Raw genomic sequence first — 14,314 nt, 5'->3', positions numbered from 1 at the left:
AGATCTGGACCATGTTTTTTCTTTTTGTCCGCGTTATAATAATGCTAGATCTCGTCTTCAGCTTTCTGTCCGCGGAATGGGGATCACGTGGTCAGGCCTGCCGGAAGCCTTTCGCTGGCTGGATCTGAAACATCCTGGGTTTTGTAGAACAGTTTTAAAGGTTATCAAAGAGACGGGGGTTAGCAGTGTGAGGCTCTAGTTTTTCTCGTGCTAACCTCCTGGTTGGTTTGTTTGGATGTTAGGGTGCGTGGCGTATATAGAGCCTCGCGGCTCTGAAAGCACCAGTAAACCTTAAAAAAGAAGAGATATCGGGAGACTACTATTGCTTGGGTCCTCTACGATAGTACTTCCTGGTTGCCGCAGCTCGGGTGCTGTGCTTGGTTGCATCGGCTCAAGAAGTGTATTTCCGAGTTTTGGTACTCTCCAGTGAATTCCTGGCTGTCCAGTGGGTGTGTGCATGTAACCCGCAGACTTGCATCGAGTATGCAACGCCATTTTGTTCTTTATGTTTGAATGGAATACGGACGCTGTTGTTAAATGGTAACCGCATTATGTGTTCACTGTCTCGGCAGAGGGAGAGTGGAGTGTTTCCACCGTGTTCTGGGTAACCCCTGATCGCTTGTGAAAAGGGTTTGTGATCTTGTTTTATGTCGTGTAAAGAATTAGCATTTTGTGCATAGTTGATTTGTTTATTTATATTGGTGGGTAGTTGGGTTAAGTTAAACCCTTTTGGGGATGCTTTTAAGTATGAGAAAGGTAATTTTATGTTTTCTTCACAGATATTTGTTCAGTGCTGTCAGCTGCTGTTCTTTTGATAGGTTTTATTACTTGGCTGCTATTTGTCTTTTGGGATATTCTCAAGTTAAATAAAGTATTGTATTTTAGGAGTCGCGGAAGGCGAGAGAACGAGGCCATTCGTAGGGTTCGAAGATGGTTTATTGTAACAGCAAGATCCAGCACACTAAACTCGAACGGAAGTCGGCATGCTTATATAAAGCCAAAAGCCCTCTTCGGAGGGCGTGGCTCCGGCAACCGCGCGTGCGTCACGTCCGCACAACCACAAGTCCAACAGGCCCGTGCACGTGTATTATGCCCAAATAAGGTAATCACATAAGGTAACCGCCACATGCGGTTACCTGCACGTAAGGTAACCACCACAGTATTGTGTTCTCCTACCAAACTTTCAAATAAATTCTATTAATTTGAAATCTCTGTTTGTTCAGTTAATTGAACACTTACCTTTGGGGAATTGCCGTCAAATTACTTATTTAGGGTCTCCCACCCCATATTGGGGAAGTGGTGTAGTCTGTAAACAAACTACCAGGAGCCCTGGACTCCCCGGGGTGTCACATTTGGCATCATGGACAGGATAATTCAGAGTTGGTTGGAGAGCCATACATTGGATTATGGGAAATGGTAGCAGCATAATGTTTTATTGATTGTAGAGAACAGCGGTTGGCAGCGAAGACTCCACCCATCAGTGGACTTGAAAGCTCCGACCTTGTGCAGCTTCGCCACTTGGTGGCCCTTCCCTGGAACTTTTGTTATCAAACGGTATCATAGGATCATGGAGGCGGAACTACAGACACTGCGGGACCAGCTGGAGCAGCTTCGGGTTGAAAATGAGACTGTCAGGCCATATATCGGGACCGGCTGATAACGTGTCTGTACCCCCGCCGAGGAGAGAACAAACTGTTTACCTCCCTAGAGAGAGGAAATGTCCTAAATTTTCTGGATGTTCATCTGTTGGGGCCTTAACCGTAGACGAGTGGGTGGAGGAAGTGCAGAGTTGCATAAAGGCAAGACATATGTCAGAGTTGGACAAAGCACTGTTTGTTTATGATCACCTAGAGGGAGCCGCATGCACTGAGATTAAGTTTAGAGATATAACGATAAAGGAAGATGCTGAGCGGATCATTGAATTATTGCAGGAAGTATATGGTTGTTCTAAATCCTATGTGTCCTTGCAGCAGAAATTCTTTGATAGAAAGCAAAAGAAAGGAGAAGCATTGCAGGATTTTTCCCATGCCCTCATGATATTAATGGAGCGAGTGCAACAGCGTAACCCCCAGGCTATGCCAAATTCACAGGTTTTATTGAGGGACCAATTTTGTGAAAATGTGAGGGACCACATGCTGCGTAGAGAGCTAAAGAGGATGGTGAGGCAAACTGTTGCGATGTCCTTACTCGACGTTCGCAGAGAGGCGATTCGATGGGTCGAGGAGGGTCCCCTGATTGCTTGTGAAAAGGGTATTAAAAAAAAACAACCTTTAGAGGCCATTTTTCCCCACAAAGCGGGGGTTGGCCTTTTTCGGGGCCCATGGTTGTTGTTGTTTTTTGGTCCCCTTTTTGAAGCAATGTTTTACAGCCGGATGGCCTTCCTGCCGCCAACCCTTTTTGTCGCCTTTTACGACAAGCAGGGAATTACCAGTGAACTGGTACTCAATTTGCCGACCTCGGAAGGATGACAGGCTGAGTCAACCCCCCTGGCGTTAATTCAGCGATCGACCGGGATTCGAACCCAGGATCCTAGGATCCTAGGCTGGCACCCTAGCCACTAGCCCAACACCAGGCACCAGGCACCAGGCTTGTGAAAAGGGTATGTGATTTTGTTTTATGTCGTGTAAACAATTAGCGTTTTGTGTATAGTTGATTTGTATATTTATATTAGTGGGTAGTTGGGTGAAGTTAAACCATTTTGGGGATGCTTTTAAGTATGAGAAAGGTAATTTTATGTTTTCTTCACAGATATTTGATCAGTGCTGTCAGCTGCTGTTCTTTTGATATTTTTTATTTCTTGGCTGCTATTCGTTGTTTGGGATATTCTCAAGTTAAATAAAGTGTTGTATTGTGCTCTCCTACCAAACTTTCAAATAAATTCTATTAATTTGAAATCTCTGTTTGTTCAGTTAATTGAACACTTACCTTTGGGGAATTGCCATCAAATTACTTATTTAGGGTCTCCCACCCCATATTGGGGAAGTGGTGTAGTCTGTAAACAAACTACCAGGAGCCCTGGACTCCACTGGGTGTCACATAGAGAAATGCACACACATGTGTATAACATCAATGCCATGGTCCTGCAGGGGGGTGAAATAAGTGCTTTGTTGATTTTTGGAATGTGTATGAGTGGCTATGGGTTTGTGTTGAATGAATGTGGGCGAAATCCACCGAGCCATGTCACTCACCTGTAACACCAGGACAGGGCCCGTGGAAATTTGGGGTGCATTGGGATGGCCCTGCAGGTAACGTTGCATCTTGTGGCATCCACCGGGGGACGCAGTCTGCAGACTGGGGTTGTTCAAATGTTTTATTGAAATTTTTTGCAAGTTTGGTTAAGTTCTGTGTTTAAGTGAATTTTTGCGTGTTGGTTTTCTCCTCCCTTCTAAGGGGAGGTGGGGGGGCTGTGTTATGAATTTTGGGGTAGGGACATATATAGATCCAGGTAGATCTGTGTAGGTATCATGCTCTGGTTGTCGTGATAAGGAATCTCGATGTAATAAGTTTTGTAGCCCGGATGTCAGATAAGTTGGATATGTGTCCCCGCCACGAGGGGGCGGGGCATGTTATTTAGTTCAGGGATTATGTTAATTCTCTTGTACGTCGTTCCCTCTGTGATCATTGCTTTGTCCCATATGGTAATGCACCATAGACATTAGTTAGGCCCATTAGTTGCACCACACACACTACTTAAATTCCCCTCCGCCACAATAAAAAATAAAACTCACCAGAAGCCAGTCCGGGGCACTGCAGATGGAGCCACAGCCAGCCACGTCACCAACTTGCATGGCAACACCTTGAGCAAGGCATGATGAGGCTCGTGGTTGGTCAAGGTAGGGGCAAGAAGCTGGCCACTGATTGATAGAAGGAAGACACCACAGGATGAGGGCCGCCGATTGGCGGAGTGGGAGAGGACTGGTGATTGGCCAGGGGAGGGCAAGAAGCTTCCCTCGGATTGGGGGACGTGAGGGGCGAGCAAGAAGTGACGCGGCCATTGCTGGAGGGTTGAGCCTGTGATGTTGGCCGGCGGGGATTGGTACAGAGGACCGGTGACGTCATGGGGCGGCCGATAAAAGGACGAGGAGACCGACATTTTGGCCCTTCTTCTGCCCTCTCGTTTTGGACTGCCTTCCTGCGCTGGACCCCTTCTCGTGTTGGAATTTCTTCCTTTCTTCTCCTGCTGCCCCTTACGCTTTCCCCTGCCATTGACTCTCTCTCTCCTTTGGTTCCGGACATCGCGAACGATCGCGCGGGGACGCAAGGCTTGCCGCGGCAGTGTGCACTGGCCTAGCAGCGTGCGAGCAAGGGTGCGTCGAAGCCTGGTTCGCGCCAACGACCTGTCGGCCTTCCTCCCGCTAACACCGGAGCTACATCTGGACTGTGCTCGAGCCTGACAATCCCTGACACTGCAGCCAGACATAGATAAGCCCAACAAATACAAACACACACCTGACGCGTTTCTTTTCATATATATTCCCTCGTCTGTGTGCAAGTCTGTATGTAGGAGTGCTCACTAGGGGGTCTAACTTTATCGTCACATTCTTGTTCTCGGGGTCCGGCAATAAAGCCAAGTTTATTTTTGTACATAAAAGCCGCTTTGGTTTGAGTTTCTTTTCGAAGGGTGAAGTCATCATCAAGGCCGTCCAGGTAAGTCGGTATTCTTCTTCCTCATCGCGTATCATTCACCATCAATTGGATAACGCCTTCATTAACGCTCGTTTCCATCCGTGGCGTACTCTCGGTATTAACTGAGAGCCATCCACACAACATTCATTTCTTCATTGGTTTCATCCTATCAGGGGCATATGGCAAGTCTTCATGTTTGTTATGTAGTTCTTCCGGGTATTTTAAAACAACCTCAAAATAATATCCTACCTATGATTTATCCAATTCACTTTGACTTGATATAATAATATATTATATAACCTTTTCATAATTCTTTTCTTTTACCCATTTAAGCTTTCCATTTGGTAAAGCCTGAGACATAGCCCATCCATACAAATTGTTAGCATCATAATACATCAAGTAAGAACTATCTTTTGTTGCATCATAACCAGGAAGATATTTGTTGTTTGCTTAGGCATATCTCTTTCGACATATTTGAGATATTCCTCCTCTTTTAGCCTTCTCTATCATCAAAAGCATATCTACATCACCGATGTAATCCAAATCCTGTTTTGTCATTTTTAACATAGCATTCCAAGCCAACCCTGGAGCTGTATAATAATGAGCAGGGTCTAATCCATATGAATCCTTGTTATGACAAACTTCTCTGAAAACCTCAAACACATCAGCCAATAAGAGCACATCAGTCTTAAGATATAAATCAGGATATTCACCGAGATTCTTCATATTAAACTTCTTCCAAACATTTTGTGCTTGAGTATAATTTTTATCAGTTATGTGAGTTTTATTAAACTTGTTGTAGAAGTCTTCTTTATAGGGGAGTTGTGTCTCTTCAAACCTCTCAAACGAGTTCATATAATCATATGGATATATTCCCTTTTGTGATAGGAGTTCAATATCTTCTTGATTTGAAAAATGTGATGTAAGATTAGGAAACTTTTTATGTTTGATGCTAAATTAGATAAAGGACTTGACGTAAATTTAAATGTGTCAAGAAATCTGATATGAGTTATGTGAATGAATGAATGATCGTTTTAAGGCCATTTTTCCCTGCTAGAGCAGGTTAGTTAGGGTTAGCCTTGCGGGCTCCATGACAATCATGGTTCCCTGTTTGAGGCAATGTGTTTTTTTTATGGCCAGATGCCCTTCGTGACACCAACCCTTAGTCGCTTCTTACGATGCGCAGGGATACGGTGTACCTATTCTAAATCGGGGTACACACCGGGATCATTCATCCCAGCAAGCTGGTACTCAATTTGCCGACCTCCGAAGGATGACAGGCTGAGTCAGCCCCCCTGGCATTAATTCAGCGATCGACCAGGATTCAAACTCAGAATCCTAGGATCCCAAGCCTGCGCCCTAACCGCTAAGCCAACACCAGGCTCCTGATATGAGTTATTTGAGATGTATGAATTGTTTTTGTGAGAGATGTATTTCTGATCTGTTAGTGTCGGGGCGGCCCCCCCCTTAAGAATGGTCACCTGACCAACTCGGACAATTCACAGGAAAATTTATTATAGGGAGGGGTACATGCACATGGGAAAGCTGCAGTTTAAACAAGTAACGGCCCAGCTTCTCAGTCAGAACACAGAATGCCCGGGTTTATATACTGTACAGAAAATAATGAAAGACGTTAAAGATAAGAGGAAAGGCATAACAATTGAGGCTGTTTAGTAAGGGAAAAGCCATCTTCTTGCCCACCCAGCTTTGCCCAAGGTCGGAGCCTGAAAACTTCAACACCAGGTTCTGTTATAAAGTTTAAATTGCAGGCCCGGTTCTGCCTGGCTTTTTTTTCTTTCTTTTTTTTGGTATACAGGATCGAGGCTCGTGAAAGAGCTAACATTTATCACACAAACAAATCAAACAAACAAAGTATATAAAAAGGGGTGCGGTAGACAAGATGGGGAGAAAAGGGGAAGCACATAAACACAACATTTGAGAGCAGGTACATCGGGAGATATGTGGGAGGGAGAGGGCTTGGGGGGACGAGGCGTGGGAAGGGGGGGGCGTGGGAGAAGTATAAAACACAAAGGCACTGCAAGGCCCTCCAGGAAAGACGTCGGCATTTCAAAAAAGTAGATCTGGGGTGAAATTAGCGGGGGTAGAAAAGATCACGGTTTTGGATGGGGGAAGATAAGAGATGGTGGTGAACAACTGTTTTAAAGACCTGGAGGGAGGAGTGGGATTGAAGAGAGTGGGGGGGGGGGGGTTTGTTCCAGAGGTGGGAGAAAAGAGGAATGAACTAGTGAAGGTGAGCAGAGAGTCTTGATTTTGGCAGTTTAACCATAGGAGGGTTGCAGGCAGATCTTGTGCGACGTGTAGGAATATTTGGGGGACAGAGCCCAGACAGAGCTGGAGGAGCAAGGCCGGAGAGGAGTAGGTAGAAGACAGAAAGACCACCAACCTGCCTGCGGTGAGTAAGTGAAAGGCCCTCGGAGGTAGCTACATCGCGGGACATTCCAATGATTCTGAACGTTTTGGTTTCAACAGCGTGAAGACGAGCTAGGTGTGAGGCAGGATCACCAGCCCAGACGGGAGAGCAGTATTCCATTGAGCTGCGGATGAAAGCCTTGTATTTGGTGAGGAGCTCAGGTGTGCCAAGGAAGGACTTCACATGACGGAGGATGCCCAGTCGGTGACTGGCTTTGGAGGTCAGATTTGAAATGTGGTTTTCCCAGGAAAGATCATGGCAGATAGTGAGACCCAAAAGCTTGAGTGACAGAACTTCTTGGAGAGGATTATTCAGAAAGTGGATGGGAGGGTTGTCCAGTCGGTCTTTTCGGAGAGACATCGTAAGAGTGCGAGATTTGTCAGGATTGAAAGACATGTTCCACTTGTTTGTCCAGTCTGTGATTTTGTCCAGGTCTGCAGAGAGTGAGGAGGCTGCAGACTGCCGATCTGAGGGATGAGGAATGGAGCGGCAGAGAGTGGAGTCATCAGCAAAGAGTTAGAGAGGATTTTCAAGAGAGTCAGAGAGATCATTGATGAAGACCAGAAAAAGCACACGGCCCAGAACACTGCCTTGGGGAACTCCAGCCTGAACAGGAAGAGGAGATGAGAGAAACCCATTCAGGGCCACACGTTGACTACGACTAGAGAGGAAGTCCGCCAGCCATGCGTGAAGATTTCCATGGATACCAAATGAGGAGAGTTTGGTGAGCAGAGCGGGGTGCCAGACAATATCGAAGGCACGTGATATGTCAAGGGAGACAGCTCTAATTTCTTGTTTGGCATTGAGGACCTCCATCCATTGTTGAGACGGCAGAAGCAGCATGGGGAGAAAGGTCCAGTGTAGAGTGACCTGGTCTGAAAACAAATTGATGATCAGAGATCAAGCCATTGGAGAAGAGGAAAGATTTCATATCCGAAGCAATGATGGATTCCATGACTTTGCTGATAATTGGGAGAAGGCTGATTGGTCTCTAGTTGCTAGGATCTGTTTTTGCACATTTTTTGTGTAAAGCGGTGATGTTGGCTGATTTCCAAGCAGATGGCAGATGATCTTGAGCAAAAGAGGGGGAAGAGAACAGAGAGAGGGAGTGAAAGAGCGGAAGAACATGATTTTAGGACCCGTGGGCTGATGCCGTCAGGTCCAGTTGCAGAATCAGAGTCGAGGGTTGACAGAAACTTTTCCACCTTGTCAGGAGGAAAGGACACAGAGTCCAGGAGCAGCTGGGTACGACTGGGTACGGTGGGTACAGAGAGGGATGGGTTTGGGACACAATATTTAAAGGCAAACACAGAGTTGAGGCATTCAGCTTTTTCACGTGCGGAGTCAGCCATTAAGCCGTTTGAGGTGAGGGAGGGGATGGAGGGGGAATAAACACCGGAAACAGATTTGACCAGCCGCCACCAGGATTTGGATGAGGGAGACAGGTTTGAGAGTGGAGAGATATTGTTTCCTGGCCTCCTGAGGGTGGGCACACACTTGTTTTGGGCTTTGCGAAAGGAAATGGGATTTCCTTCCATTTGATTTGCTTTCCAGGAGGTGAAGGCAAGTTGTTTCGGGGCAACTGCCTCACCACAAGAATCCGTGTACCATGGATGGGAGGAAGGGTATGACAACTGAAGACGAGATGGGATAAATCTGTGCATGAGAGAGAGCAATTTACTTTGGAAGAATTCCCAGGATGAGTTGATTTCAGAGGCGGTAGAGATGGGAGACAAGTCCAGATGGTTGATGGCTGCTTGAAGACCGTGCCAGTTGGCCTGAGTGAAATGCCAGACTCGTCAATGCTGAGGAGGCTCTCTGAGAATGGTCAGAGAGATGTCCACTTTAACAAGCACATGATCAGATGAGCCGATTGGAGCAGAAGAAGAGCAGCAGACATTTGCAGGGAAGTTTGTCATAACTCACAATCTTGCGATGTCTCTGCGAAAAGACCGACTGGACAACCCTCCCATCCACTTCCTGAATAATCCTCTCCAAGAAGTTCTGTCACTCAAGCTTTTGGGTCTCACAATGTGCCATGATCTTTCCTGGGAAAACCACATTTCAAATCTGGCCTCCAAAGCTAGTCGCCGACTGGGCATCCTCCATCGTGCGAAGTCCTTCCTTGGCACACCTGAGCTCCTCACCACATACAAGGCTTTCATCTGCAGCTCAATGGAATACTGCTCTCCCCTCTGGGCTGGTGCTTCTGCCTCACACCTAGCTCGTCTTCACGCTGTTGAAACCAAAGCGTTCAGGATCATTGGAATCTCCCGTGATGAAGCTACCTCCGAGGGCCTTTCACTTACTCACCACAGGCAGGTTGGTGGTCTTTCTGTCTTCTACCGACTCCTCTCAAGCCTTGCTCCTCAAGCTCTCTCTGGGCTCTGTCCCCCAAATATTCCTGAAGGTCGCACAAGATCTGCCTGCAACCCTCTTATGGTTAAACTGCCAAAATTAAGACTCTCTGCTCACATTCACCCTTTCATTCCTCTTTTCTCCCTCCTCTGGAACAAACTCCCCCACTCCCTTCAATCCCACTCCTCCCTCCAGGTCTTTAAATCAGCTGTTCACCACCATCTCTTATCTTCCCCCATCCAAAACCTTGATCTTTTCTACCCCCGCTAATTTCACCCCAAATCCTGTTTTTGAAATACCAATTTCTTTCCTGGAAGTCCTTGGTGTCCTTGTATTGATACTTCTCCCACCCCCCCCCTTCCCACACCACCTCCCCCCAAGCCCACTCCCTCCCACACATTCCCGATGTCCCTCACAAATGTTGTGTTTATGTGCTTCCCCTTCTCTCCCCATCTTGTCTACCGCTCCCATTTTTATATACTTTTTTTGTTTGTCTGTTTGATTTCTTTGTGTGATAAATGTTAGCTCTTTCACGAACGTCGATTATGTATGCCAAAAAATAATAATAATAAAAACTAGAACTGCCACTTTAAAACTTCTGGCAGTGATGACCGGTTTACTCGCACCCACTTTTGATACAACCCCACTTTTCATACAACCCCACTTTTCATACAACCCCACTTTTCATACAACCCCACTTTTCATACAACCCAACTTCCCACACACACACCCCCACACCTCTCCCCCCACATGCACACCCCTCTACCCACACACACATCCCTCCCCCCCACACACACACACATCCCCCCCCCCCCCCCCAATTCACCTTCTCTCATCTCCTCTTCCTGTTCAGGCTGGAGTTCCCCAAGGTAGTGTTCTGGGCCCTGTGCTTTTTCTGGTCTTCATTAATGATCTCTCTGACTCTTGAAAATCCTCTCTATCTCTTTGCTGACGACTCTACTCTCTGTCGCTCCATTCCTCATCCCTCAGATCGGCAGTCTGCAGCCTCCTCACTCTCTGCAGACCTGGACAAAATCACAGACTGGTCAAACAAGTGGAACATGTCTTTCAATCCTGACAAATCTCACACTCTTACAATGTCTCTCCGAAAGGACCGACTGGACAACCCTCCCATCTACTTTCTCAACAATCCTCTCCAAGAAGTTCTGTCGCTCAAGCTTTTGGGTCTCACTATCTGCCATGATCTTTCTTGGGAAAACCACATTTCCAAGCTGGCCTCCAAAGCCAGTCGCCGACTGGGCATCCTCCGTCGTGCGAAGTCCTTCCTTGGCACACCTGAGCTCCTCACCACATACAAGGCTTTCATCCGCAGCTCAATGGAATACTGTTCCCCCCTCTGGGCTGGTGCTCCTGCCTCACACCTTGCTCGGCTTCATGCTGTTGAGGCCAAAGCTTTCAGAATCATTGGAATCTCCTGCGATGTAGTCAACGCCGAGGGCCTTTCACTCACTCACCGCAGGCAGGTTGGTGGTCTTTCTGTCTTCTACCGACTCCTCTCCGGCCTTGCTCCCCCAGCTCTCTCTGTGCTCTGTCCCCCCAATATTCCTTCAGGTCGCACAAGATCTGCCTGCAACCCTCTTCTGGTTAAACTGCCAAAGTCTAGGCTCTCTGCTCACCTTCACTCTTTCATTCCCCTTTTCTCCCGCCTCTGGAACAAACTCCCCCACTCCCTTCAATCCCACTCCTCCCTCCAGGTCTTTAAAACAGCTGTCCACCACCATCTCTTATCTACCCCCATCGAAAACCTTGATCTTTTCTACCCCCGGTAATTCACCCCAGAGTCCTTGCAGTGTTCATATGTTTTAATCCTCTCCCACCTCCCCCCAAGTCCTCCCGATGTCCCTGCTCTCAAATGTTGTGTTTGTGTCCTTCCCCCTCTCTTTTGTGTCCTTCCCCCTCTCTCCCCATCTTGTCTACCGCTCCCCTTGTTTTTTGTGTTTTGTGTGTCGGTTTGTCTTTTTGTGTGATTAATGTTAGCTCTTTCACGAGCCTCGATCTTGTATACAAAAAAAAAAAAAAAAAAAAAAAAAAAAAAATCCCCACTTTCATTGGACATGCTTTGACACAACCCCCTTGGAAACAACCCCGACACACACACACACACACACACACACACACACACACACACACACATCCAACCCTCCCTCGTCCACACGCACATCCCCCACACACACACACACACACAAACACACGCACACATACCCCCACCCCCACCCCCAATACACACACATACAAACACATGCACACCCTTCCACACATACACACACACACACACACACACACACACACACACACCCCTCCATGCATACACACACACACACACACACACACACATGCAACCCCCCCTCCTCCACATGCACACCCCAACCCTTCCCCCCACACACACATATCCACCCCCTGTGTAGCCCCCCCCACACCCGCACCCACATCCACACACACACACATCCCCCCACACACATCCCCCCACACACATCCCCCCACACATCCCCACACACATACCCCCCCCCCCCCCCCCACACACACACACACCCCTACACACACACACACACACACACACACACACACATCCCCTCTCCCCCCACACACACACACCCCTCCACACACACACACACACACACACACACACACATCCAACCCGCACTCATCCACACGCACACCCCCCCCCCCACATACACACATATCCACCCCCCCCCCCCCACACACACACACACACACACATCCCCCCTACCCCCACACACACACACACACACACACACCCCTCCCCCGACACGCACACCGCTCCAAACACACACACACACACACCCCACCCCCAACACACACACACACACACACCCCACCCCCAAACACACACACACACACACACACATCCCCCCCACCCCTAACACACACACACAAACACACACACACACACACATCCCCCCTACCCCCACCCACACACACACCCCCACACCTCTCCCCCCACATGCACACCCCTCTACCCACACACACATCCCTCCCCCCCACACACACACACATCCCCCCCCCCCCCCACACACACACACACACACCCCACCCCCAACACACACACACACACACACACTCATATATCCACACACCCACACACACTCATATATCCACACACACACACACCCACACACAAACACCCCCACACCCCTCCCCCCACACACACACACATATCCACACAAACACACATCCCCTTCGCCCCCCCCCCCCCACACCCCAAGACACATCCCCACACACACACACATTCCCCCTACCACCCCCCCCCCCCCACATACACACACACACACACACACACGCACACATCCCCCCACCAACACACACACACACACACACACACACACACACACATATACACACACGCACACACACACACACACCCACACCCCTCCCCCCACACGCACACCCCTCCACACAAACACACACACACACATCGCCCCACCCCATCCATTAAAAAAAATATTTTCGTTTAATTAACGATATCTGCCACCCGTGGAAGAACGTCATGCCATGGCATGACGTCATCCGTGGCCCGTGCCGTCTGTCAGCGTAAGAACGAAGTATCCCGTCGATCGAAGTCGGTCAAATTTTTCATGATTGTCATCAAATTTGTTGTGGTATTTTGTTACCTCATCCGAGGCAATACGACAATCGAAATCCGATTTGAAATCGGAGCAAAATTGACGCCGCAAGATCTGCCTGCATGCATGGATATTTTACCTGAGGAAGAATTCACTTTGGAAATGCGATCCATTTAAAATGTTAGATTTTGAAAAACTTCGTCATTTTTCATCGGATTTCCACCAAATAAAGGTCACCATTGCTTGCAGATACCTCTTTCTCTATGAAATTGAAGATAGGATGAACTTCAGAGTGAGAAATAAGCCAAGGCGGCGGAGAGTTTTCCAATGTTATTTTCCAATGTAAATGACAATATCGTGTAGTTTTACGAAAATTCATCAGAATTTGCCCAGATTTGTTGCATTCGAATGTTACACCCTCTAGCGACTGCCAAATCTGAAGACAATTTAATTTCGAGCTACCCTTAGCTCGTGAGGTGGTTCTGTCTGTCACATGGCCTGGTCAAAAAAAAGTGTTGTGGTTCTTCTTCTTCAGGCAATAACAACTTCTAGTTTCCAGACCGTACATCCAATCATCTTGAAATTTTGCACACTTCCGCTTGATGAGAGCTACATTGCATTAAGAATGCAAGTCGATCCATGCTGTGGTTCAAGAGTTACAAGCTTTTTAAAATTTAGCTTCCATTATTTATTGCGGCCAAACCGTGTGACTTGTCAAAACGTCTCAAGTAACATTGAAACATCCCCCGATGAGGAACATTTTTGTAAAGTTTCCACTCGATATATCTACAAATTATGGAGGTGATACCATTTCTAGTTTGAACTTTAAAACAGCATAACTCTGAAACCATGTGTCGGATGACGTCGTGCTCACTGACGTTTTTGTTCGTCATGGGTATGCGAATATGCATGCCAGGTTTGGGCTCGATCCCTTCAGCCGTTGCAGAGAAAAAGGGTTTTTTGTGTTTTTTTCACGAAAAACAAGATGGCGGCCGAACCATGTGACGTATGACTTCGAAATATTTTTCATTCTGAGTTTTTTTTTAACTAAGCATTTGGGAAAAAAATCCCATTTTCGGGGGAGAAATTTTTTTGTTTGACGAATTATAACCTCTTAACGTCAGCATTTTTAATATACTCGATACAAATGTCTTTTGTTCCCATTGCGGAGTTCGTTAGAATGAGCCATTTGTCAAATTTTTCCATCGAGCCGTTTCGGAGATACAGAGGGGCAAATTTGAATGTGTTTTACAAGATGGCGCCCATACTACGTGACCTATGACGTCATAATTAGCAT

At 47.3% G+C, this 14,314-nt stretch overlaps 1 long non-coding RNA gene across 2 annotated transcripts in view; it reads left to right on the top strand.

The window, feature by feature from the left end:
• Nucleotides 1–14,314, top strand: part of LOC137434564 (uncharacterized) — an 80,227-nt gene that overhangs the window by 23,659 nt on the left and 42,254 nt on the right. The window lies entirely within an intron of this gene.

This window comes from Myxine glutinosa, chromosome 10 (genome assembly GCF_964187855.1).
Source record: "Myxine glutinosa chromosome 10, kmMyxGlut1.1, whole genome shotgun sequence".
Classification (NCBI taxonomy): Eukaryota; Metazoa; Chordata; class Myxini; order Myxiniformes; family Myxinidae; genus Myxine; species Myxine glutinosa.
The sequence above is the reverse complement of the archived record's forward strand: the minus strand, read 5'-3'. Positions and strand labels throughout refer to the sequence as shown.